Source organism: Parasteatoda tepidariorum, chromosome 3, assembly GCF_982258835.1.
Source record: "Parasteatoda tepidariorum strain Cologne lab strain chromosome 3, Ptep-v5.0, whole genome shotgun sequence".
Lineage (NCBI taxonomy): Eukaryota > Metazoa > Arthropoda > Arachnida > Araneae > Theridiidae > Parasteatoda > Parasteatoda tepidariorum.
Window position 1 is genome coordinate 33944193 of NC_141757.1, and position 20074 is coordinate 33964266.

General features: G+C 38.6%; 44 non-coding genes across 44 annotated transcripts; all 44 read right to left on the reverse strand.

Annotated features, from left to right (window-relative positions):
• Window positions 1–464: 464 nt before the first annotated feature.
• On the reverse strand, window positions 465–537 carry TRNAR-UCG (transfer RNA arginine (anticodon UCG)). Its single transcript has one exon. It is a non-coding gene; the product is annotated as a tRNA-Arg (tRNA).
• A 132-nt stretch (window positions 538–669) lies between these two features.
• TRNAR-UCG (transfer RNA arginine (anticodon UCG)) lies at window positions 670–742 on the reverse strand. Its single transcript has one exon. It is a non-coding gene; the product is annotated as a tRNA-Arg (tRNA).
• A 542-nt stretch (window positions 743–1284) lies between these two features.
• On the reverse strand, window positions 1285–1357 carry TRNAR-UCG (transfer RNA arginine (anticodon UCG)). Its single transcript has one exon. It is a non-coding gene; the product is annotated as a tRNA-Arg (tRNA).
• A 541-nt stretch (window positions 1358–1898) lies between these two features.
• TRNAR-UCG (transfer RNA arginine (anticodon UCG)) lies at window positions 1899–1971 on the reverse strand. The gene has a single exon. It is a non-coding gene; the product is annotated as a tRNA-Arg (tRNA).
• A 750-nt stretch (window positions 1972–2721) lies between these two features.
• Window positions 2722–2794, reverse strand: TRNAR-UCG (transfer RNA arginine (anticodon UCG)). The gene has a single exon. It is a non-coding gene; the product is annotated as a tRNA-Arg (tRNA).
• A 339-nt stretch (window positions 2795–3133) lies between these two features.
• Window positions 3134–3206, reverse strand: TRNAR-UCG (transfer RNA arginine (anticodon UCG)). Its single transcript has one exon. It is a non-coding gene; the product is annotated as a tRNA-Arg (tRNA).
• Window positions 3207–3546: 340 nt separating this feature from the next.
• Window positions 3547–3619, reverse strand: TRNAR-UCG (transfer RNA arginine (anticodon UCG)). Its single transcript has one exon. It is a non-coding gene; the product is annotated as a tRNA-Arg (tRNA).
• Window positions 3620–3957: 338 nt separating this feature from the next.
• On the reverse strand, window positions 3958–4030 carry TRNAR-UCG (transfer RNA arginine (anticodon UCG)). The gene has a single exon. It is a non-coding gene; the product is annotated as a tRNA-Arg (tRNA).
• A 338-nt stretch (window positions 4031–4368) lies between these two features.
• TRNAR-UCG (transfer RNA arginine (anticodon UCG)) lies at window positions 4369–4441 on the reverse strand. The gene has a single exon. It is a non-coding gene; the product is annotated as a tRNA-Arg (tRNA).
• A 337-nt stretch (window positions 4442–4778) lies between these two features.
• On the reverse strand, window positions 4779–4851 carry TRNAR-UCG (transfer RNA arginine (anticodon UCG)). The gene has a single exon. It is a non-coding gene; the product is annotated as a tRNA-Arg (tRNA).
• Window positions 4852–4983: 132 nt separating this feature from the next.
• TRNAR-UCG (transfer RNA arginine (anticodon UCG)) lies at window positions 4984–5056 on the reverse strand. The gene has a single exon. It is a non-coding gene; the product is annotated as a tRNA-Arg (tRNA).
• A 748-nt stretch (window positions 5057–5804) lies between these two features.
• TRNAR-UCG (transfer RNA arginine (anticodon UCG)) lies at window positions 5805–5877 on the reverse strand. Its single transcript has one exon. It is a non-coding gene; the product is annotated as a tRNA-Arg (tRNA).
• A 338-nt stretch (window positions 5878–6215) lies between these two features.
• On the reverse strand, window positions 6216–6288 carry TRNAR-UCG (transfer RNA arginine (anticodon UCG)). Its single transcript has one exon. It is a non-coding gene; the product is annotated as a tRNA-Arg (tRNA).
• A 749-nt stretch (window positions 6289–7037) lies between these two features.
• On the reverse strand, window positions 7038–7110 carry TRNAR-UCG (transfer RNA arginine (anticodon UCG)). The gene has a single exon. It is a non-coding gene; the product is annotated as a tRNA-Arg (tRNA).
• Window positions 7111–7448: 338 nt separating this feature from the next.
• TRNAR-UCG (transfer RNA arginine (anticodon UCG)) lies at window positions 7449–7521 on the reverse strand. Its single transcript has one exon. It is a non-coding gene; the product is annotated as a tRNA-Arg (tRNA).
• Window positions 7522–7859: 338 nt separating this feature from the next.
• On the reverse strand, window positions 7860–7932 carry TRNAR-UCG (transfer RNA arginine (anticodon UCG)). The gene has a single exon. It is a non-coding gene; the product is annotated as a tRNA-Arg (tRNA).
• Window positions 7933–8270: 338 nt separating this feature from the next.
• TRNAR-UCG (transfer RNA arginine (anticodon UCG)) lies at window positions 8271–8343 on the reverse strand. The gene has a single exon. It is a non-coding gene; the product is annotated as a tRNA-Arg (tRNA).
• Window positions 8344–8681: 338 nt separating this feature from the next.
• Window positions 8682–8754, reverse strand: TRNAR-UCG (transfer RNA arginine (anticodon UCG)). The gene has a single exon. It is a non-coding gene; the product is annotated as a tRNA-Arg (tRNA).
• A 338-nt stretch (window positions 8755–9092) lies between these two features.
• On the reverse strand, window positions 9093–9165 carry TRNAR-UCG (transfer RNA arginine (anticodon UCG)). Its single transcript has one exon. It is a non-coding gene; the product is annotated as a tRNA-Arg (tRNA).
• A 338-nt stretch (window positions 9166–9503) lies between these two features.
• On the reverse strand, window positions 9504–9576 carry TRNAR-UCG (transfer RNA arginine (anticodon UCG)). Its single transcript has one exon. It is a non-coding gene; the product is annotated as a tRNA-Arg (tRNA).
• A 133-nt stretch (window positions 9577–9709) lies between these two features.
• On the reverse strand, window positions 9710–9782 carry TRNAR-UCG (transfer RNA arginine (anticodon UCG)). Its single transcript has one exon. It is a non-coding gene; the product is annotated as a tRNA-Arg (tRNA).
• A 336-nt stretch (window positions 9783–10118) lies between these two features.
• On the reverse strand, window positions 10119–10191 carry TRNAR-UCG (transfer RNA arginine (anticodon UCG)). Its single transcript has one exon. It is a non-coding gene; the product is annotated as a tRNA-Arg (tRNA).
• Window positions 10192–10323: 132 nt separating this feature from the next.
• Window positions 10324–10396, reverse strand: TRNAR-UCG (transfer RNA arginine (anticodon UCG)). The gene has a single exon. It is a non-coding gene; the product is annotated as a tRNA-Arg (tRNA).
• A 338-nt stretch (window positions 10397–10734) lies between these two features.
• TRNAR-UCG (transfer RNA arginine (anticodon UCG)) lies at window positions 10735–10807 on the reverse strand. Its single transcript has one exon. It is a non-coding gene; the product is annotated as a tRNA-Arg (tRNA).
• A 338-nt stretch (window positions 10808–11145) lies between these two features.
• Window positions 11146–11218, reverse strand: TRNAR-UCG (transfer RNA arginine (anticodon UCG)). The gene has a single exon. It is a non-coding gene; the product is annotated as a tRNA-Arg (tRNA).
• A 133-nt stretch (window positions 11219–11351) lies between these two features.
• On the reverse strand, window positions 11352–11424 carry TRNAR-UCG (transfer RNA arginine (anticodon UCG)). Its single transcript has one exon. It is a non-coding gene; the product is annotated as a tRNA-Arg (tRNA).
• Window positions 11425–11762: 338 nt separating this feature from the next.
• TRNAR-UCG (transfer RNA arginine (anticodon UCG)) lies at window positions 11763–11835 on the reverse strand. The gene has a single exon. It is a non-coding gene; the product is annotated as a tRNA-Arg (tRNA).
• Window positions 11836–11967: 132 nt separating this feature from the next.
• TRNAR-UCG (transfer RNA arginine (anticodon UCG)) lies at window positions 11968–12040 on the reverse strand. The gene has a single exon. It is a non-coding gene; the product is annotated as a tRNA-Arg (tRNA).
• A 337-nt stretch (window positions 12041–12377) lies between these two features.
• Window positions 12378–12450, reverse strand: TRNAR-UCG (transfer RNA arginine (anticodon UCG)). The gene has a single exon. It is a non-coding gene; the product is annotated as a tRNA-Arg (tRNA).
• Window positions 12451–12788: 338 nt separating this feature from the next.
• TRNAR-UCG (transfer RNA arginine (anticodon UCG)) lies at window positions 12789–12861 on the reverse strand. Its single transcript has one exon. It is a non-coding gene; the product is annotated as a tRNA-Arg (tRNA).
• Window positions 12862–12994: 133 nt separating this feature from the next.
• On the reverse strand, window positions 12995–13067 carry TRNAP-UGG (transfer RNA proline (anticodon UGG)). Its single transcript has one exon. It is a non-coding gene; the product is annotated as a tRNA-Pro (tRNA).
• Window positions 13068–13403: 336 nt separating this feature from the next.
• On the reverse strand, window positions 13404–13476 carry TRNAR-UCG (transfer RNA arginine (anticodon UCG)). The gene has a single exon. It is a non-coding gene; the product is annotated as a tRNA-Arg (tRNA).
• A 338-nt stretch (window positions 13477–13814) lies between these two features.
• Window positions 13815–13887, reverse strand: TRNAR-UCG (transfer RNA arginine (anticodon UCG)). Its single transcript has one exon. It is a non-coding gene; the product is annotated as a tRNA-Arg (tRNA).
• A 544-nt stretch (window positions 13888–14431) lies between these two features.
• TRNAR-UCG (transfer RNA arginine (anticodon UCG)) lies at window positions 14432–14504 on the reverse strand. The gene has a single exon. It is a non-coding gene; the product is annotated as a tRNA-Arg (tRNA).
• Window positions 14505–15457: 953 nt separating this feature from the next.
• TRNAR-UCG (transfer RNA arginine (anticodon UCG)) lies at window positions 15458–15530 on the reverse strand. The gene has a single exon. It is a non-coding gene; the product is annotated as a tRNA-Arg (tRNA).
• Window positions 15531–15867: 337 nt separating this feature from the next.
• On the reverse strand, window positions 15868–15940 carry TRNAR-UCG (transfer RNA arginine (anticodon UCG)). The gene has a single exon. It is a non-coding gene; the product is annotated as a tRNA-Arg (tRNA).
• Window positions 15941–16278: 338 nt separating this feature from the next.
• TRNAR-UCG (transfer RNA arginine (anticodon UCG)) lies at window positions 16279–16351 on the reverse strand. Its single transcript has one exon. It is a non-coding gene; the product is annotated as a tRNA-Arg (tRNA).
• Window positions 16352–16689: 338 nt separating this feature from the next.
• TRNAR-UCG (transfer RNA arginine (anticodon UCG)) lies at window positions 16690–16762 on the reverse strand. The gene has a single exon. It is a non-coding gene; the product is annotated as a tRNA-Arg (tRNA).
• Window positions 16763–16895: 133 nt separating this feature from the next.
• Window positions 16896–16968, reverse strand: TRNAP-UGG (transfer RNA proline (anticodon UGG)). Its single transcript has one exon. It is a non-coding gene; the product is annotated as a tRNA-Pro (tRNA).
• A 336-nt stretch (window positions 16969–17304) lies between these two features.
• Window positions 17305–17377, reverse strand: TRNAR-UCG (transfer RNA arginine (anticodon UCG)). Its single transcript has one exon. It is a non-coding gene; the product is annotated as a tRNA-Arg (tRNA).
• A 338-nt stretch (window positions 17378–17715) lies between these two features.
• Window positions 17716–17788, reverse strand: TRNAR-UCG (transfer RNA arginine (anticodon UCG)). The gene has a single exon. It is a non-coding gene; the product is annotated as a tRNA-Arg (tRNA).
• A 544-nt stretch (window positions 17789–18332) lies between these two features.
• Window positions 18333–18405, reverse strand: TRNAR-UCG (transfer RNA arginine (anticodon UCG)). The gene has a single exon. It is a non-coding gene; the product is annotated as a tRNA-Arg (tRNA).
• A 953-nt stretch (window positions 18406–19358) lies between these two features.
• Window positions 19359–19431, reverse strand: TRNAR-UCG (transfer RNA arginine (anticodon UCG)). Its single transcript has one exon. It is a non-coding gene; the product is annotated as a tRNA-Arg (tRNA).
• Window positions 19432–19768: 337 nt separating this feature from the next.
• On the reverse strand, window positions 19769–19841 carry TRNAR-UCG (transfer RNA arginine (anticodon UCG)). The gene has a single exon. It is a non-coding gene; the product is annotated as a tRNA-Arg (tRNA).
• Between the last annotated feature and the right edge of the window lie 233 nt (window positions 19842–20074).

Genomic DNA, 20074 nt, shown 5'->3' on the forward strand with positions numbered 1-20074 from the left:
AAAAAGGAAGCAAACGGCATTTTTTTCACGTTTATGGAAAAATGTTACACTTTTCGTCCGCGAAAGGACTCGAACCTGCAATCTTCTGATTCGAAGTCAGACGCCTTATCCATTAGGCCACGCGGACTTGTTATAGTTGGAAAGCAGATTTGTATAAAAATAAGCGTCCTACCAAATTTGACTTTAAAATACACTCATGCATTATAAAAGTGAAGAAAACGGTATTTTTTTCACGTCTATGGAAAAAAGTTACACTCATCGTCCGCGACAGGACTCGACCCTGCAATCTTCTGATTCGAAGTCAGACTCCTTATCCATTAGGCCACGCGGACTTATTACACTTGGAAAACAGCATTGTAAAAAAAAAAGCTTCCTCCCAAATTTCACAATAAAATACAGAGATGCATTATAAAAAGAAAGCAAACGGCATTTTTTCCACGTTTATGGAAAAATGTTACACTTTTCGTCCGCGACAGGACTCGAACCTGCAATCTTCTGATTCGAAGTCAGACGCCTTATCCATTAGGCCACGCAGACTTGTTATAGTTGGAAAGCAGATTTGAATAAAAATAAGCGTCCTCCCAAATTTGACATTAAAATACACTCATGCATTATAAAAGTGAAGAAAACGGTATTTTTTTCACGTCTATGGAAAAAAGTTACACTCATCGTCCGCGACAGGACTCGAACCTGCAATCTTCTGATTCGAAGTCAGACGCCTTATCCATTAGGCCACGCGGACTTATTACACTTGGAAAGCAGATTTGTATAAAAATAAGCGTCCTCCCAAATTTGACATTAAAATACACTCATGCATTATTAAAGTGAAGAAAACGGTATTTTTTTCACGTCTATGGAAAAACGTTACACTCATCGTCCGAAACAGGACTCGAAAATGCAATCTTCTGATTCGAAGTCAGACGCCTTATCCATTAGGCCACGCGGACTTCTTATAGTTGGAAAGCAGATTTGTATAAAAATAAGCGTCCTCCCAAATTTGACATTAAAATACACTCATGCATTATTAAAGTGAAGAAAACGGTATTTTTTTCACGTCTATGGAAAAAAGTTACACTCATCGTCCGCAACAGGACTCGAGCCTGCAATCTTCTGATTCGAAGTCAGACGCCTTATCCATTAGGCCACGCGGACTTATTACACTTGGAAAACAGCATTGTAAAAAAATAAGCGTCCTCCCAAATTTCACATTAAAATACAGAGATGCATTATAAAAAGGAAGCAAACGGCATTTTTTTCACGTTTACGGAAAAATGTTACACTTTTCGTCCGCGACAGGACTCGAACCTGCAATCTTCTGATTCGAAGTCAGACGCCTTATCCATTAGGCCACGCGGACTTATTACACTTGGAAAACAGCATTGTAAAAAAATAAGCGTCCTCCCAAATTTCACAATAAAATACAGAGATGCATTATAAAAAGGAAGCAAACGGCATTTTTTTCACGTTTATGGAAAAATGTTACACTTTTCGTCCGCGACAGGACTCGAACATGCAATCTTCTGATTCGAAGTCAGACGCCTTATCCATTAGGCCACGCGGACTTGTTATAGTTGGAAAGCAGATGTGTATAAAAATAAGCATCCTCCCAAATTTGACATTAAAATACACTCACGCATTATTAAAGTGAAGAAAACGGTATTTTTTTCACGTCTATGGAAAAAAGTTACACTCATCGTCCGCGACAGGACTCGAAACTGCAATCTTCTGATTCGAAGTCAGACGCCTTATCCATTAGGCCACGCGGACTTATTACACTTGGAAAACAGCATTGTAAAAAAAAAGCGTCATCCCAAATTTCACATTACAATACAGAGATGCATTATAAAAAGTAAGCAAACGGCATTTTTTTCACGTTTATGGGAAAATGTTACACTTTTTGTCCGCGACAGGACTCGAACCTGCAATCTTCTGATTCGAAGTCAGACGCCTTATCCATTAGGCCACGCGGACTTGTTATAGTTGGAAAGCAGATTTGTATAAAAATAAGCGTCCTCCCAAATTTGACTTTAAAATACACTCATGCATTATTAAAGTGAAGAAAACGGTATTTTTTTCACGTCTATGGAAAAAAGTTACACTCAGCGTCCGAGACAGGACTCGAAACTGCAATCTTCTGATTCGAAGTCAGACGCCTTATCCATAAGGCCACGCGGACTTATTACACTTGGAAAACAGCATTGTAAAAAAATAAGCGTCCTCCCAAATTTCTCCATTAAAATACAGAGATGCATTATAAAAAGGAAGCAAACGGCATTTTTTTCACGTTTATGGAAAAATGTTACACTTTTCGTCCGCGAAAGGATTCGAACCTGCAATCTTCTGATTCGAAGTCAGACGCCTTATCCATTAGGCCACGCGGACTTGTTATAGTTGGAAAGCAGATTTGTATAAAAATAAGCGTCCTCCCAAATTTGACTTTAAAATACACTCATGCATTATAAAAGTGAAGAAAACGGTATTTTTTTCACGTCTATGGAAAAAAGTTACACTCATCGTCCGCGACAGGACTCGACCCTGCAATCTTCTGATTCGAAGTCAGACTCCTTATCCATTAGGCCACGCGGACTTATTACACTTGGAAAACAGCATTGTAAAAAAAAAAAAGCTTCCTCCCAAATTTCACATTAAAATACAGAGATGCATTATAAAAAGAAAGCAAACGGCATTTTTTCCACGTTTATGGAAAAATGTTACACTTTTCGTCCGCGACAGGACTCGAACCTGCAATCTTCTGATTCGAAGTCAGACGCCTTATCCATTAGGCCACGCAGACTTGTTATAGTTGGAAAGCAGATTTGAATAAAAATAAGCGTCCTCCCAAATTTGACATTAAAATACACTCATGCATTATTAAAGTGAAGAAAACGGTAATTTTTTCACGTCTATGGAAAAAAGTTACACTCATCGTCCGCGACAGGACTCGACCCTGCAATCTTCTGATTCGAAGTCAGACTCCTTATCCATTAGGCCACGCGGACTTATTACACTTGGAAAACAGCATTGTAAAAAAAAAAAAGCTTCCTCCCAAATTTCACATTAAAATACAGAGATGCATTATAAAAAGAAAGCAAACGGCATTTTTTCCACGTTTATGGAAAAATGTTACACTTTTCGTCCGCGACAGGACTCGAACCTGCAATCTTCTGATTCGAAGTCAGACGCCTTATCCATTAGGCCACGCAGACTTGTTATAGTTGGAAAGCAGATTTGAATAAAAATAAGCGTCCTCCCAAATTTGACATTAAAATACACTCATGCATTATTAAAGTGAAGAAAACGGTAATTTTTTCACGTCTATGGAAAAAAAGTTACACTCATCGTCCGCGACAGGACTCGAACCTGCAATCTTCTGATTCGAAGTCAGACTCCTTATCCATTAGGCCACGCGGACTTATTACACTTGGAAAACAGCATTGTAAAAAAAAAAAAGCTTCCTCCCAAATTTCACATTAAAATACAGAGATGCATTATAAAAAGAAAGCAAACGGCATTTTTTCCACGTTTATGGAAAAATGTTACACTTTTCGTCCGCGACAGGACTCGAACCTGCAATCTTCTGATTCGAAGTCAGACGCCTTATCCATTAGGCCACGCAGACTTGTTATAGTTGGAAAGCAGATTTGAATAAAAATAAGCGTCCTCCCAAATTTGACATTAAAATACACTCATGCATTATTAAAGTGAAGAAAACGGTAATTTTTTCACGTCTATGGAAAAAAAGTTACACTCATCGTCCGCGACAGGACTCGAACCTGCAATCTTCTGATTCGAAGTCAGACTCCTTATCCATTAGGCCACGCGGACTTATTACACTTGGAAAACAGCATTGTAAAAAAAAAAGCTTCCTCCCAAATTTCACAATAAAATACAGAGATGCATTATAAAAAGAAAGCAAACGGCATTTTTTCCACATTTATGGAAAAATGTTACACTTTTCGTCCGCGACAGGACTCGAACCTGCAATCTTCTGATTCGAAGTCAGACGCCTTATCCATTAGGCCACGCAGACTTGTTATAGTTGGAAAGCAGATTTGAATAAAAATAAGCGTCCTCCCAAATTTGACATTAAAATACACTCATGCATTATTGAAGTGAAGAAAACGGTATTTTTTTCACGTCTATGGAAAAAAAGTTACACTCATCGTCCGCGACAGGACTCGAACCTGCAATCTTCTGATTCGAAGTCAGACTCCTTATCCATTAGGCCACGCGGACTTATTACACTTGGAAAACAGCATTGTAAAAAAAAAAGCTTCCTCCCAAATTTCACAATAAAATACAGAGATGCATTATAAAAAGAAAGCAAACGGCATTTTTTCCACGTTTATGGAAAAATGTTACACTTTTCGTCCGCGACAGGACTCGAACCTGCAATCTTCTGATTCGAAGTCAGACGCCTTATCCATTAAGCCACGCGGACTGATTATAGTTGGAAAGCAGATTTGTATAAAAATAAGCGTCCTACCAAATTTGACTTTAAAATACACTCATGCATTATAAAAGTGAAGAAAACGGTATTTTTTTCACGTCTATGGAAAAAAGTTACACTCATCGTCCGCGACAGGACTCGACCCTGCAATCTTCTGATTCGAAGTCAGACTCCTTATCCATTAGGCCACGCGGACTTATTACACTTGGAAAACAGCATTGTAAAAAAAAAAGCTTCCTCCCAAATTTCACAATAAAATACAGAGATGCATTATAAAAAGAAAGCAAACGGCATTTTTTCCACGTTTATGGAAAAATGTTACACTTTTCGTCCGCGACAGGACTCGAACCTGCAATCTTCTGATTCGAAGTCAGACGCCTTATCCATTAGGCCACGCAGACTTGTTATAGTTGGAAAGCAGATTTGAATAAAAATAAGCGTCCTCCCAAATTTGACATTAAAATACACTCATGCATTATAAAAGTGAAGAAAACGGTATTTTTTTCACGTCTATGGAAAAAAGTTACACTCATCGTCCGCGACAGGACTCGAACCTGCAATCTTCTGATTCGAAGTCAGACGCCTTATCCATTAGGCCACGCGGACTTATTACACTTGGAAAGCAGATTTGTATAAAAATAAGCGTCCTCCCAAATTTGACATTAAAATACACTCATGCATTATTAAAGTGAAGAAAACGGTATTTTTTTCACGTCTATGGAAAAAAGTTACACTCATCGTCCGCGACAGGACTCGAAACTGCAATCTTCTGATTCGAAGTCAGACGCCTTATCCATTAGGCCACGCGGACTTATTACACTTGGAAAACAGCATTGTAAAAAAAAAGCGTCATCCCAAATTTCACATTACAATACAGAGATGCATTATAAAAAGGAAGCAAACGGCATTTTTTTCACGTTTATGGAAAAATGTTACACTTTTCGTCCGCGAAAGGATTCGAACCTGCAATCTTCTGATTCGAAGTCAGACGCCTTATCCATTAGGCCACGCGGACTTGTTATAGTTGGAAAGCAGATTTGTATAAAAATAAGCGTCCTCCCAAATTTGACTTTAAAATACACTCATGCATTATAAAAGTGAAGAAAACGGTATTTTTTTCACGTCTATGGAAAAAAGTTACACTCATCGTCCGCGACAGGACTCGACCCTGCAATCTTCTGATTCGAAGTCAGACTCCTTATCCATTAGGCCACGCGGACTTATTACACTTGGAAAACAGCATTGTAAAAAAAAAAAAGCTTCCTCCCAAATTTCACATTAAAATACAGAGATGCATTATAAAAAGAAAGCAAACGGCATTTTTTCCACGTTTATGGAAAAATGTTACACTTTTCGTCCGCGACAGGACTCGAACCTGCAATCTTCTGATTCGAAGTCAGACGCCTTATCCATTAGGCCACGCAGACTTGTTATAGTTGGAAAGCAGATTTGAATAAAAATAAGCGTCCTCCCAAATTTGACATTAAAATACACTCATGCATTATTAAAGTGAAGAAAACGGTAATTTTTTCACGTCTATGGAAAAAAAGTTACACTCATCGTCCGCGACAGGACTCGAACCTGCAATCTTCTGATTCGAAGTCAGACTCCTTATCCATTAGGCCACGCGGACTTATTACACTTGGAAAACAGCATTGTAAAAAAAAAAGCTTCCTCCCAAATTTCACAATAAAATACAGAGATGCATTATAAAAAGAAAGCAAACGGCATTTTTTCCACATTTATGGAAAAATGTTACACTTTTCGTCCGCGACAGGACTCGAACCTGCAATCTTCTGATTCGAAGTCAGACGCCTTATCCATTAGGCCACGCAGACTTGTTATAGTTGGAAAGCAGATTTGAATAAAAATAAGCGTCCTCCCAAATTTGACATTAAAATACACTCATGCATTATTGAAGTGAAGAAAACGGTATTTTTTTCACGTCTATGGAAAAAAAGTTACACTCATCGTCCGCGACAGGACTCGAAACTGCAATCTTCTGATTCGAAGTCAGACGCCTTATCCATAAGGCCACGCGGACTTATTACACTTGGAAAACAGCATTGTAAAAAAATAAGCGTCCTCCCAAATTTCTCCATTAAAATACAGAGATGCATTATAAAAAGGAAGCAAACGGCATTTTTTTCACGTTTATGGAAAAATGTTACACTTTTCGTCCGCGAAAGGACTCGAACCTGCAATCTTCTGATTCGAAGTCAGACGCCTTATCCATTAGGCCACGCGGACTTGTTATAGTTGGAAAGCAGATTTGTATAAAAATAAGCGTCCTACCAAATTTGACTTTAAAATACACTCATGCATTATAAAAGTGAAGAAAACGGTATTTTTTTCACGTCTATGGAAAAAAGTTACACTCAACGTCCGCGACAGGACTCGACCCTGCAATCTTCTGATTCGAAGTTAGACTCCTTATCCATTAGGCCACGCGGACTTATTACACTTGGAAAACAGCATTGTAAAAAAAAAAGCTTCCTCCCAAATTTCACAATAAAATACAGAGATGCATTATAAAAAGAAAGCAAACGGCATTTTTTCCACGTTTATGGAAAAATGTTACACTTTTCGTCCGCGACAGGACTCGAACCTGCAATCTTCTGATTCGAAGTCAGACGCCTTATCCATTAGGCCACGCAGACTTGTTATAGTTGGAAAGCAGATTTGAATAAAAATAAGCGTCCTCCCAAATTTGACATTAAAATACACTCATGCATTATTGAAGTGAAGAAAACGGTATTTTTTTCACGTCTATGGAAAAAAAGTTACACTCATCGTCCGCGACAGGACTCGAACCTGCAATCTTCTGATTCGAAGTCAGACTCCTTATCCATTAGGCCACGCGGACTTATTACACTTGGAAAACAGCATTGTAAAAAAAAAAGCTTCCTCCCAAATTTCACAATAAAATACAGAGATGCATTATAAAAAGAAAGCAAACGGCATTTTTTCCACATTTATGGAAAAATGTTACACTTTTCGTCCGCGACAGGACTCGAACCTGCAATCTTCTGATTCGAAGTCAGACGCCTTATCCATTAGGCCACGCAGACTTGTTATAGTTGGAAAGCAGATTTGAATAAAAATAAGCGTCCTCCCAAATTTGACATTAAAATACACTCATGCATTATTGAAGTGAAGAAAACGGTATTTTTTTCACGTCTATGGAAAAAAAGTTACACTCATCGTCCGCGACAGGACTCGAACCTGCAATCTTCTGATTCGAAGTCAGACGCCTTATCCATTAGACCACGCGGACTTATTACACTTGGAAAACAGCATTGTAAAAAAAAAAGCTTCCTCCCAAATTTCACAATAAAATACAGAGATGCATTATAAAAAGAAAGCAAACGGCATTTTTTCCACATTTATGGAAAAATGTTACACTTTTCGTCCGCGACAGGACTCGAACCTGCAATCTTCTGATTCGAAGTCAGACGCCTTATCCATTAGGCCACGCAGACTTGTTATAGTTGGAAAGCAGATTTGAATAAAAATAAGCGTCCTCCCAAATTTGACATTAAAATACACTCATGCATTATTGAAGTGAAGAAAACGGTATTTTTTTCACGTCTATGGAAAAAAAGTTACACTCATCGTCCGCGACAGGACTCGAACCTGCAATCTTCTGATTCGAAGTCAGACGCCTTATCCATTAGACCACGCGGACTTATTACACTTGGAAAACAGCATTGTAAAAAAAAAAGCTTCCTCCCAAATTTCACAATAAAATACAGAGATGCATTATAAAAAGAAAGCAAACGGCATTTTTTCCACATTTATGGAAAAATGTTACACTTTTCGTCCGCGACAGGACTCGAACCTGCAATCTTCTGATTCGAAGTCAGACGCCTTATCCATTAGGCCACGCAGACTTGTTATAGTTGGAAAGCAGATTTGAATAAAAATAAGCGTCCTCCCAAATTTGAAATTAAAATACACTCATGCATTATTGAAGTGAAGAAAACGGTATTTTTTTCACGTCTATGGAAAAAAAGTTACACTCATCGTCCGCGACAGGACTCGAACCTGCAATCTTCTGATTCGAAGTCAGACGCCTTATCCATTAGACCACGCTGACTTATTACACTTGGAAAACAGCATTGTAAAAAAAAAAGCTTCCTCCCAAATTTCACAATAAAATACAGAGATGCATTATAAAAAGAAAGCAAACGGCATTTTTTCCACATTTATGGAAAAATGTTACACTTTTCGTCCGCGACAGGACTCGAACCTGCAATCTTCTGATTCGAAGTCAGACGCCTTATCCATTAGGCCACGCAGACTTGTTATAGTTGGAAAGCAGATTTGAATAAAAATAAGCGTCCTCCCAAATTTGACATTAAAATACACTCATGCATTATTGAAGTGAAGAAAACGGTATTTTTTTCACGTCTATGGAAAAAAAGTTACACTCATCGTCCGCGACAGGACTCGAACCTGCAATCTTCTGATTCGAAGTCAGACGCCTTATCCATTAGACCACGCGGACTTATTACACTTGGAAAACAGCATTGTAAAAAAATAAGCGTCCTCCCAAATTTCACATTAAAATACAGAGATGCATTATAAAAAGGAAGCAAACGGCATTTTTTTCACGTTTATGGAAAAATGTTACACTTTTCGTCCGCGACAGGACTCGAACCTGCAATCTTCTGATTCGAAGTCAGACGCCTTATCCATTAGGCCACGCAGACTTGTTATAGTTGGAAAGCAGATTTGAATAAAAATAAGCGTCCTCCCAAATTTGACATTAAAATACACTCATGCATTATTGAAGTGAAGAAAACGGTATTTTTTTCACGTCTATGGAAAAAAAGTTACACTCATCGTCCGCGACAGGACTCGAACCTGCAATCTTCTGATTCGAAGTCAGACGCCTTATCCATTAGACCACGCGGACTTATTACACTTGGAAAACAGCATTGTAAAAAAATAAGCGTCCTCCCAAATTTCACATTAAAATACAGAGATGCATTATAAAAAGGAAGCAAACGGCATTTTTTTCACGTTTATGGAAAAATGTTACACTTTTCGTCCGCGACAGGACTCGAACCTGCAATCTTCTGATTCGAAGTCAGACGCCTTATCCATTAGGCCACGCGGACTTGTTATAGTTGGAAAGCAGATTTGTATAAAAATAAGCGTCCTCCCAAATTTGACATTAAAATACACTCATGCATTATTAAAGTGAAGAAAACGGTATTTTTTTCACGTCTATGGAAAAAAAGTTACACTCGTCGTCCGCGACAGGACTCGAACCTGCAATCTTCTGATTCGAAGTCAGACGCCTTATCCATTAGGCCACGCGGACTTGTTATAGTTGGAAAGCAGATGTGTATAAAAATAAGCATCCTCCCAAATTTGACATTAAAATACACTCACGCATTATTAAAGTGAAGAAAACGGTATTTTTTTCACGTCTATGGAAAAAAGTTACACTCATCGTCCGCGACAGGACTCGAAACTGCAATCTTCTGATTCGAAGTTAGACGCCTTATCCATTAGGCCACGCGGACTTATTACACTTGGAAAACAGCATTGTAAAAAAAAAGCGTCATCCCAAATTTCACATTACAATACAGAGATGCATTATAAAAAGTAAGCAAACGGCATTTTTTTCACGTTTATGGAAAAATGTTACACTTTTTGTCCGCGACAGGACTCGAACCTGCAATCTTCTGATTCGAAGTCAGACGCCTTATCCATTAGGCCACGCGGACTTGTTATAGTTGGAAAGCAGATTTGTATAAAAATAAGCGTCCTCCCAAATTTGACTTTAAAATACACTCATGCATTATTAAAGTGAAGAAAACGGTATTTTTTTCACGTCTATGGAAAAAAGTTACACTCAGCGTCCGCGACAGGACTCGAACCTGCAATCTTCTGATTCGAAGTCAGACGCCTTATCCATTAGGCCACGCGGACTTGTTATAGTTGGAAAGCAGATTTGTATAAAAATAAGCGTCCTCCCAAATTTGACTTTAAAATACACTCATGCATTATAAAAGTGAAGAAAACGGTATTTTTTTCACGTCTATGGAAAAAAGTTACACTCATCGTCCGCGACAGGACTCGACCCTGCAATCTTCTGATTCGAAGTCAGACTCCTTATCCATTAGGCCACACGGACTTATTACACTTGGAAAACAGCATTGTAAAAAAAAAAAGCTTCCTCCCAAATTTCACATTAAAATACAGAGATGCATTATAAAAAGAAAGCAAACGGCATTTTTTCCACGTTTATGGAAAAAAGTTACACTTTTCGTCCGCGACAGGACTCGAACCTGCAATCTTCTGATTCGAAGTCAGACGCCTTATCCATTAGGCCACGCAGACTTGTTATAGTTGGAAAGCAGATTTGAATAAAAATAAGCGTCCTCCCAAATTTGACATTAAAATACACTCATGCATTATTAAAGTGAAGAAAACGGTAATTTTTTCACGTCTATGGAAAAAAAGTTACACTCATCGTCCGCGACAGGACTCGAACCTGCAATCTTCTGATTCGAAGTCAGACTCCTTATCCATTAGGCCACGCGGACTTATTACACTAGGAAAACAGCATTGTAAAAAAAAAAGCTTCCTCCCAAATTTCACAATAAAATACAGAGATGCATTATAAAAAGAAAGCAAACGGCATTTTTTCCACGTTTATGGAAAAATGTTACACTTTTCGTCCGCGACAGGACTCGAACCTGCAATCTTCTGATTCGAAGTCAGACGCCTTATCCATTAGGCCACGCAGACTTGTTATAGTTGGAAAGCAGATTTGAATAAAAATAAGCGTCCTCCCAAATTTGACATTAAAATACACTCATGCATTATTGAAGTGAAGAAAACGGTATTTTTTTCACGTCTATGGAAAAAAAGTTACACTCATCGTCCGCGACAGGACTCGAACCTGCAATCTTCTGATTCGAAGTCAGACGCCTTATCCATTAGGCCACGCGGACTTATTACACTTGGAAAACAGCATTGTAAAAAAATAAGCGTCCTCCCAAATTTCACATTAAAATACAGAGATGCATTATAAAAAGGAAGCAAACGGCATTTTTTTCACGTTTATGGAAAAATGTTACACTTTTCGTCCGCGACAGGACTCGAACCTGCAATCTTCTGATTAGAAGTCAGACGCCTTATCCATTAGGCCACGCGGACTTGTGACAGTTGGAAAGCAGATTTGTATAAAAATAAGCGTCCTCCCAAATTTGACATTAAAATACACTCATGCATTATTAAAGTGAAGAAAACGGTATTTTTTTCACGTCTATGGAAAAAAAGTTACACTCATCGTCCGCGACAGGACTCGAACCTGCAATCTTCTGATTCGAAGTCAGACGCCTTATCCATTAGGCCACGCGGACTTATTACACTTGGAAAACAGCATTGTATAAAAATAAGCATCCTCCCAAATTTCACATTAAAATACAGTGATGCATTATAAAAAGGAAGCAAACGGCATTTTTTTCACGTTTATGGAAAAATGTTACACTTTTCGTCCGCGACAGGACTCGAACCTGCAATCTTCTGATTCGAAGTCAGACGCCTTATCCATTAGGCCACGCGGACTTGTTATAGTTGGAAAGCAGATTTGTATAAAAATAAGCGTCCTCCCAAATTTGACTTTAAAATACACTCATGCATTATAAAAGTGAAGAAAACGGTATTTTTTTCACGTCTATGGAAAAAAGTTACACTCATCGTCCGCGACAGGACTCGACCCTGCAATCTTCTGATTCGAAGTCAGACTCCTTATCCATTAGGCCACGCGGACTTATTACACTTGGAAAACAGCATTGTAAAAAAAAAAGCTTCCTCCCAAATTTCACAATAAAATACAGAGATGCATTATAAAAAGAAAGCAGACGGCATTTTTTCCACGTTTATGGAAAAATGTTACACTTTTCGTCCGCGACAGGACTCGAACCTGCAATCTTCTGATTCGAAGTCAGACGCCTTATCCATTAGGCCACGCAGACTTGTTATAGTTGGAAAGCAGATTTGAATAAAAATAAGCGTCCTCCCAAATTTGACATTAAAATACACTCATGCATTATTGAAGTGAAGAAAACGGTATTTTTTTCACGTCTGTGGAAAAAAAGTTACACTCATCGTCCGCGACAGGACTCGAACCTGCAATCTTCTGATTCGAAGTCAGACGCCTTATCCATTAGACCACGCGGACTTATTACACTTGGAAAACAGCATTGTAAAAAAATAAGCGTCCTCCCAAATTTCACATTAAAATACAGAGATGCATTATAAAAAGGAAGCAAACGGCATTTTTTTCACGTTTATGGAAAAATGTTACACTTTTCGTCCGCGACAGGACTCGAACCTGCAATCTTCTGATTCGAAGTCAGACGCCTTATCCATTAGGCCACGCGGACTTGTTATAGTTGGAAAGCAGATTTGTATAAAAATAAGCGTCCTCCCAAATTTGACATTAAAATACACTCATGCATTATTAAAGTGAAGAAAACGGTATTTTTTTCACGTCTATGGAAAAAAAGTTACACTCATCGTCCGCGACAGGACTCGAACCTGCAATCTTCTGATTCCAAGTCAGACGCCTTATCCATTAGGCCACGCGGACTTATTACACTTGGAAAACAGCATTGTATAAAAATAAGCGTCCTCCCAAATTTCACATTAAAATACAGAGATGCATCATAAAAAGGAAGCAAACGGCATTTTTTTCACGTCTATGGAAAAAAGTTACACTCATCGTCCGCGACAGGACTCGAAACTGCAATCTTCTGATTCGAAGTCAGACGCCTTATCCATTAGGCCACGCGGACTTATTACACTTGGAAAACAGCATTGTAAAAAAAAAGCGTCATCCCAAATTTCACATTACAATACAGAGATGCATTATAAAAAGTAAGCAAACGGCATTTTTTTCACGTTTATGGAAAAATGTTACACTTTTTGTCCGCGACAGGACTCGAACCTGCAATCTTCTGATTCGAAGTCAGACGCCTTATCCATTAGGCCACGCGGACTTGTTATAGTTGGAAAGCAGATTTGTATAAAAATAAGCGTCCTCCCAAATTTGACTTTAAAATACACTCATGCATTATAAAAGTGAAGAAAACGGTATTTTTTTCACGTCTATGGAAAAACGTTACACTCATCGTCCGCGACAGGACTCGACCCTGCAATCTTCTGATTCGAAGTCAGACTCCTTATCCATTAGGCCACGCGGACTTATTACACTTGGAAAACAGCATTGTAAAAAAAAAAAGCTTCCTCCCAAATTTCACATTAAAATACAGAGATGCATTATAAAAAGAAAGCAAACGGCATTTTTTCCACGTTTATGGAAAAAAGTTACACTTTTCGTCCGCGACAGGACTCGAACCTGCAATCTTCTGATTCGAAGTCAGACGCCTTATCCATTAGGCCACGCAGACTTGTTATAGTTGGAAAGCAGATTTGAATAAAAATAAGCGTCCTCCCAAATTTGACATTAAAATACACTCATGCATTATTAAAGTGAAGAAAACGGTAATTTTTTCACGTCTATGGAAAAAAAGTTACACTCATCGTCCGCGACAGGACTCGAACCTGCAATCTTCTGATTCGAAGTCAGACTCCTTATCCATTAGGCCACGCGGACTTATTACACTTGGAAAACAGCATTGTAAAAAAAAAAGCTTCCTCCCAAATTTCACAATAAAATACAGAGATGCATTATAAAAAGAAAGCAAACGGCATTTTTTCCACGTTTATGGAAAAATGTTACACTTTTCGTCCGCGACAGGACTCGAACTTGCAATCTTCTGATTCGAAGTCAGACGCCTTATCCATTAGGCCACGCAGACTTGTTATAGTTGGAAAGCAGATTTGAATAAAAATAAGCGTCCTCCCAAATTTGACATTAAAATACACTGATGCATTATTGAAGTGAAGAAAACGGTATTTTTTTCACGTCTATGGAAAAAAAGTTACACTCATCGTCCGCGACAGGACTCGAACCTGCAATCTTCTGATTCGAAGTCAGACGCCTTATCCATTAGGCCACGCGGACTTATTACACTTGGAAAACAGCATTGTATAAAAATAAGCGTCCTCCCAAATTTCACATTAAAATACAGAGATGCATTATAAAAAGGAAGCAAACGGCATTTTTTTCACGTTTATGGAAAAATGTTACACTTTTCGTCCGCGACAGGACTCGAACATGCAATCTTCTGATTCGAAGTCAGACGCCTTATCCATTAGGCCACGCGGACTTGTTATAGTTGGAAAGCAGATGTGTATAAAAATAAGCATCCTCCCAAATTTGACATTAAAATACACTCACGCATTATTAAAGTGAAGAAAACGGTATTTTTTTCACGTCTATGGAAAAAAGTTACACTCATCGTCCGCGACAGGACTCGAAACTGCAATCTTCTGATTCGAAGTCAGACGCCTTATCCATTAGGCCACGCGGACTTATTACACTTGGAAAACAGCATTGTAAAAAAATAAGCGTCCTCCCAAATTTCTCCATTAAAATACAGAGATGCATTATAAAAAGGAAGCAAACGGCATTTTTTTCACGTTTATGGAAAAATGTTACACTTTTCGTCCGCGAAAGGACTCGAACCTGCAATCTTCTGATTCGAAGTCAGACGCCTTATCCATTAGGCCACGCGGACTTATTATAGTTGGAAAGCAGATTTGTATAAAAATAAGCGTCCTCCCAAATTTGACTTTAAAATACACTCATGCATTATAAAAGTGAAGAAAACGGTATTTTTTTCACGTCTATGGAAAAAAGTTACACTCATCGTCCGCGACAGCACTCGACCCTGCAATCTTCTGATTCGAAGTCAGACTCCTTATCCATTAGGCCACGCGGACTTATTACACTTGGAAAACAGCATTGTAAAAAAAAAAGCTTCCTCCCAAATTTCACATTAAAATACAGAGATGCATTATAAAAAGAAAGCAAACGGCATTTTTTCCACGTTTATGGAAAAATGTTACACTTTTCGTCCGCGACAGGACTCGAACCTGCAATCTTCTGATTCGAAGTCAGACGCCTTATCCATTAGGCCACGCAGACTTGTTATAGTTGGAAAGCAGATTTGAATAAAAATAAGCGTCCTCCCAAATTTGACATTAAAATACACTCATGCATTATTAAAGTGAAGAAAACGGTAATTTTTTCACGTCTATGGAAAAAAAGTTACACTCATCGTCCGCGACAGGACTCGAACCTGCAATCTTCTGATTCGAAGTCAGACTCCTTATCCATTAGGCCACGCGGACTTATTACACTTGGAAAACAGCATTGTAAAAAAAAAGCTTCCTCCCAAATTTCACAATAAAATACAGAGATGCATTGTAAAAAGAAAGCAAACGGCATTTTTTCCAAGTTTATGGAAAAATGTTACACTTTTCGTCCGCGACAGGACTCGAACCTGCAATCTTCTGATTCGAAGTCAGACGCCTTATCCATTAGGCCACGCAGACTTGTTATAGTTGGAAAGCAGATTTGAATAAAAATAAGCGTCCTCCCAAATTTGACATTAAAATACACTCATGCATTATTGAAGTGAAGAAAACGGTATTTTTTTCACGTCTATGGAAAAAAAGTTACACTCATCGTCCGCGACAGGACTCGAACCTGCAATCTTCTGATTCGAAGTCAGACGCCTTATCCATTAGGCCTCGCGGACTTATTACACTTGGAAAACAGCATTGTAAAAAAATAAGCGTCCTCCCAAATTTCACAATAAAATACAGAGATGCATTATAAAAAGAAAGCAGACGGCATTTTTTCCACGTTTATGGAAAAATGTTACACTTTTCGTCCGCGACAGGACTCGAACCTGCAATCTTCTGATTCGAAGTCAGACGCCTTATCCATTAGGCCACGCAGACTTGTTATAGTTGGAAAGCAGATTTGAATAAAAATAAGCGTCCTCCCAAATTTGACATTAAAATACACTCATGCATTATTGAAGTGAAGAAAACGGTATTTTTTTCACGTCTGTGGAAAAAAAGTTACACTCATCGTCCGCGACAGGACTCGAACCTGCAATCTTCTGATTCGAAGTCAGACGCCTTATCCATTAGACCACGCGGACTTATTACACTTGGAAAACAGCATTGTAAAAAAATAAGCGTCCTCCCAAATTTCACATTAAAATACAGAGATGCATTATAAAAAGGAAGCAAACGGCATTTTTTTCACGTTTATGGAAAAATGTTACACTTTTCGTCCGCGACAGGACTCGAACCTGCAATCTTCTGATTCGAAGTCAGACGCCTTATCCATTAGGCCACGCGGACTTGTTATAGTTGGAAAGCAGATTTGTATAAAAATAAGCGTCCTCCCAAATTTGACATTAAAATACACTCATGCATTATTAAAGTGAAGAAAACGGTATTTTTTTCACGTCTATGGAAAAAAAGTTACACTCATCGTCCGCGACAGGACTCGAACCTGCAATCTTCTGATTCCAAGTCAGACGCCTTATCCATTAGGCCACGCGGACTTATTACACTTGGAAAACAGCATTGTATAAAAATAAGCGTCCTCCCAAATTTCACATTAAAATACAGAGATGCATCATAAAAAGGAAGCAAACGGCATTTTTTTCACGTCTATGGAAAAAAGTTACACTCATCGTCCGCGACAGGACTCGAAACTGCAATCTTCTGATTCGAAGTCAGACGCCTTATCCATTAGGCCACGCGGACTTATTACACTTGGAAAACAGCATTGTAAAAAAAAAGCGTCATCCCAAATTTCACATTACAATACAGAGATGCATTATAAAAAGTAAGCAAACGGCATTTTTTTCACGTTTATGGAAAAATGTTACACTTTTTGTCCGCGACAGGACTCGAACCTGCAATCTTCTGATTCGAAGTCAGACGCCTTATCCATTAGGCCACGCGGACTTGTTATAGTTGGAAAGCAGATTTGTATAAAAATAAGCGTCCTCCCAAATTTGACTTTAAAATACACTCATGCATTATAAAAGTGAAGAAAACGGTATTTTTTTCACGTCTATGGAAAAACGTTACACTCATCGTCCGCGACAGGACTCGACCCTGCAATCTTCTGATTCGAAGTCAGACTCCTTATCCATTAGGCCACGCGGACTTATTACACTTGGAAAACAGCATTGTAAAAAAAAAAAGCTTCCTCCCAAATTTCACATTAAAATACAGAGATGCATTATAAAAAGAAAGCAAACGGCATTTTTTCCACGTTTATGGAAAAAAGTTACACTTTTCGTCCGCGACAGGACTCGAACCTGCAATCTTCTGATTCGAAGTCAGACGCCTTATCCATTAGGCCACGCAGACTTGTTATAGTTGGAAAGCAGATTTGAATAAAAATAAGCGTCCTCCCAAATTTGACATTAAAATACACTCATGCATTATTAAAGTGAAGAAAACGGTAATTTTTTCACGTCTATGGAAAAAAAGTTACACTCATCGTCCGCGACAGGACTCGAACCTGCAATCTTCTGATTCGAAGTCAGACTCCTTATCCATTAGGCCACGCGGACTTATTACACTTGGAAAACAGCATTGTAAAAAAAAAAGCTTCCTCCCAAATTTCACAATAAAATACAGAGATGCATTATAAAAAGAAAGCAAACGGCATTTTTTCCACGTTTATGGAAAAATGTTACACTTTTCGTCCGCGACAGGACTCGAACTTGCAATCTTCTGATTCGAAGTCAGACGCCTTATCCATTAGGCCACGCAGACTTGTTATAGTTGGAAAGCAGATTTGAATAAAAATAAGCGTCCTCCCAAATTTGACATTAAAATACACTGATGCATTATTGAAGTGAAGAAAACGGTATTTTTTTCACGTCTATGGAAAAAAAGTTACACTCATCGTCCGCGACAGGACTCGAACCTGCAATCTTCTGATTCGAAGTCAGACGCCTTATCCATTAGGCCACGCGGACTTATTACACTTGGAAAACAGCATTGTATAAAAATAAGCGTCCTCCCAAATTTCACATTAAAATACAGAGATGCATTATAAAAAGGAAGCAAACGGCATTTTTTTCACGTTTATGGAAAAATGTTACACTTTTCGTCCGCGACAGGACTCGAACATGCAATCTTCTGATTCGAAGTCAGACGCCTTATCCATTAGGCCACGCGGACTTGTTATAGTTGGAAAGCAGATGTGTATAAAAATAAGCATCCTCCCAAATTTGACATTAAAATACACTCACGCATTATTAAAGTGAAGAAAACGGTATTTTTTTCACGTCTATGGAAAAAAGTTACACTCATCGTCCGCGACAGGACTCGAAACTGCAATCTTCTGATTCGAAGTCAGACGCCTTATCCATTAGGCCACGCGGACTTATTACACTTGGAAAACAGCATTGTAAAAAAATAAGCGTCCTCCCAAATTTCTCCATTAAAATACAGAGATGCATTATAAAAAGGAAGCAAACGGCATTTTTTTCACGTTTATGGAAAAATGTTACACTTTTCGTCCGCGAAAGGACTCGAACCTGCAATCTTCTGATTCGAAGTCAGACGCCTTATCCATTAGGCCACGCGGACTTATTATAGTTGGAAAGCAGATTTGTATAAAAATAAGCGTCCTCCCAAATTTGACTTTAAAATACACTCATGCATTATAAAAGTGAAGAAAACGGTATTTTTTTCACGTCTATGGAAAAAAGTTACACTCATCGTCCGCGACAGCACTCGACCCTGCAATCTTCTGATTCGAAGTCAGACTCCTTATCCATTAGGCCACGCGGACTTATTACACTTGGAAAACAGCATTGTAAAAAAAAAAGCTTCCTCCCAAATTTCACATTAAAATACAGAGATGCATTATAAAAAGAAAGCAAACGGCATTTTTTCCACGTTTATGGAAAAATGTTACACTTTTCGTCCGCGACAGGACTCGAACCTGCAATCTTCTGATTCGAAGTCAGACGCCTTATCCATTAGGCCACGCAGACTTGTTATAGTTGGAAAGCAGATTTGAATAAAAATAAGCGTCCTCCCAAATTTGACATTAAAATACACTCATGCATTATTAAAGTGAAGAAAACGGTAATTTTTTCACGTCTATGGAAAAAAAGTTACACTCATCGTCCGCGACAGGACTCGAACCTGCAATCTTCTGATTCGAAGTCAGACTCCTTATCCATTAGGCCACGCGGACTTATTACACTTGGAAAACAGCATTGTAAAAAAAAAGCTTCCTCCCAAATTTCACAATAAAATACAGAGATGCATTGTAAAAAGAAAGCAAACGGCATTTTTTCCAAGTTTATGGAAAAATGTTACACTTTTCGTCCGCGACAGGACTCGAACCTGCAATCTTCTGATTCGAAGTCAGACGCCTTATCCATTAGGCCACGCAGACTTGTTATAGTTGGAAAGCAGATTTGAATAAAAATAAGCGTCCTCCCAAATTTGACATTAAAATACACTCATGCATTATTGAAGTGAAGAAAACGGTATTTTTTTCACGTCTATGGAAAAAAAGTTACACTCATCGTCCGCGACAGGACTCGAACCTGCAATCTTCTGATTCGAAGTCAGACGCCTTATCCATTAGGCCTCGCGGACTTATTACACTTGGAAAACAGCATTGTA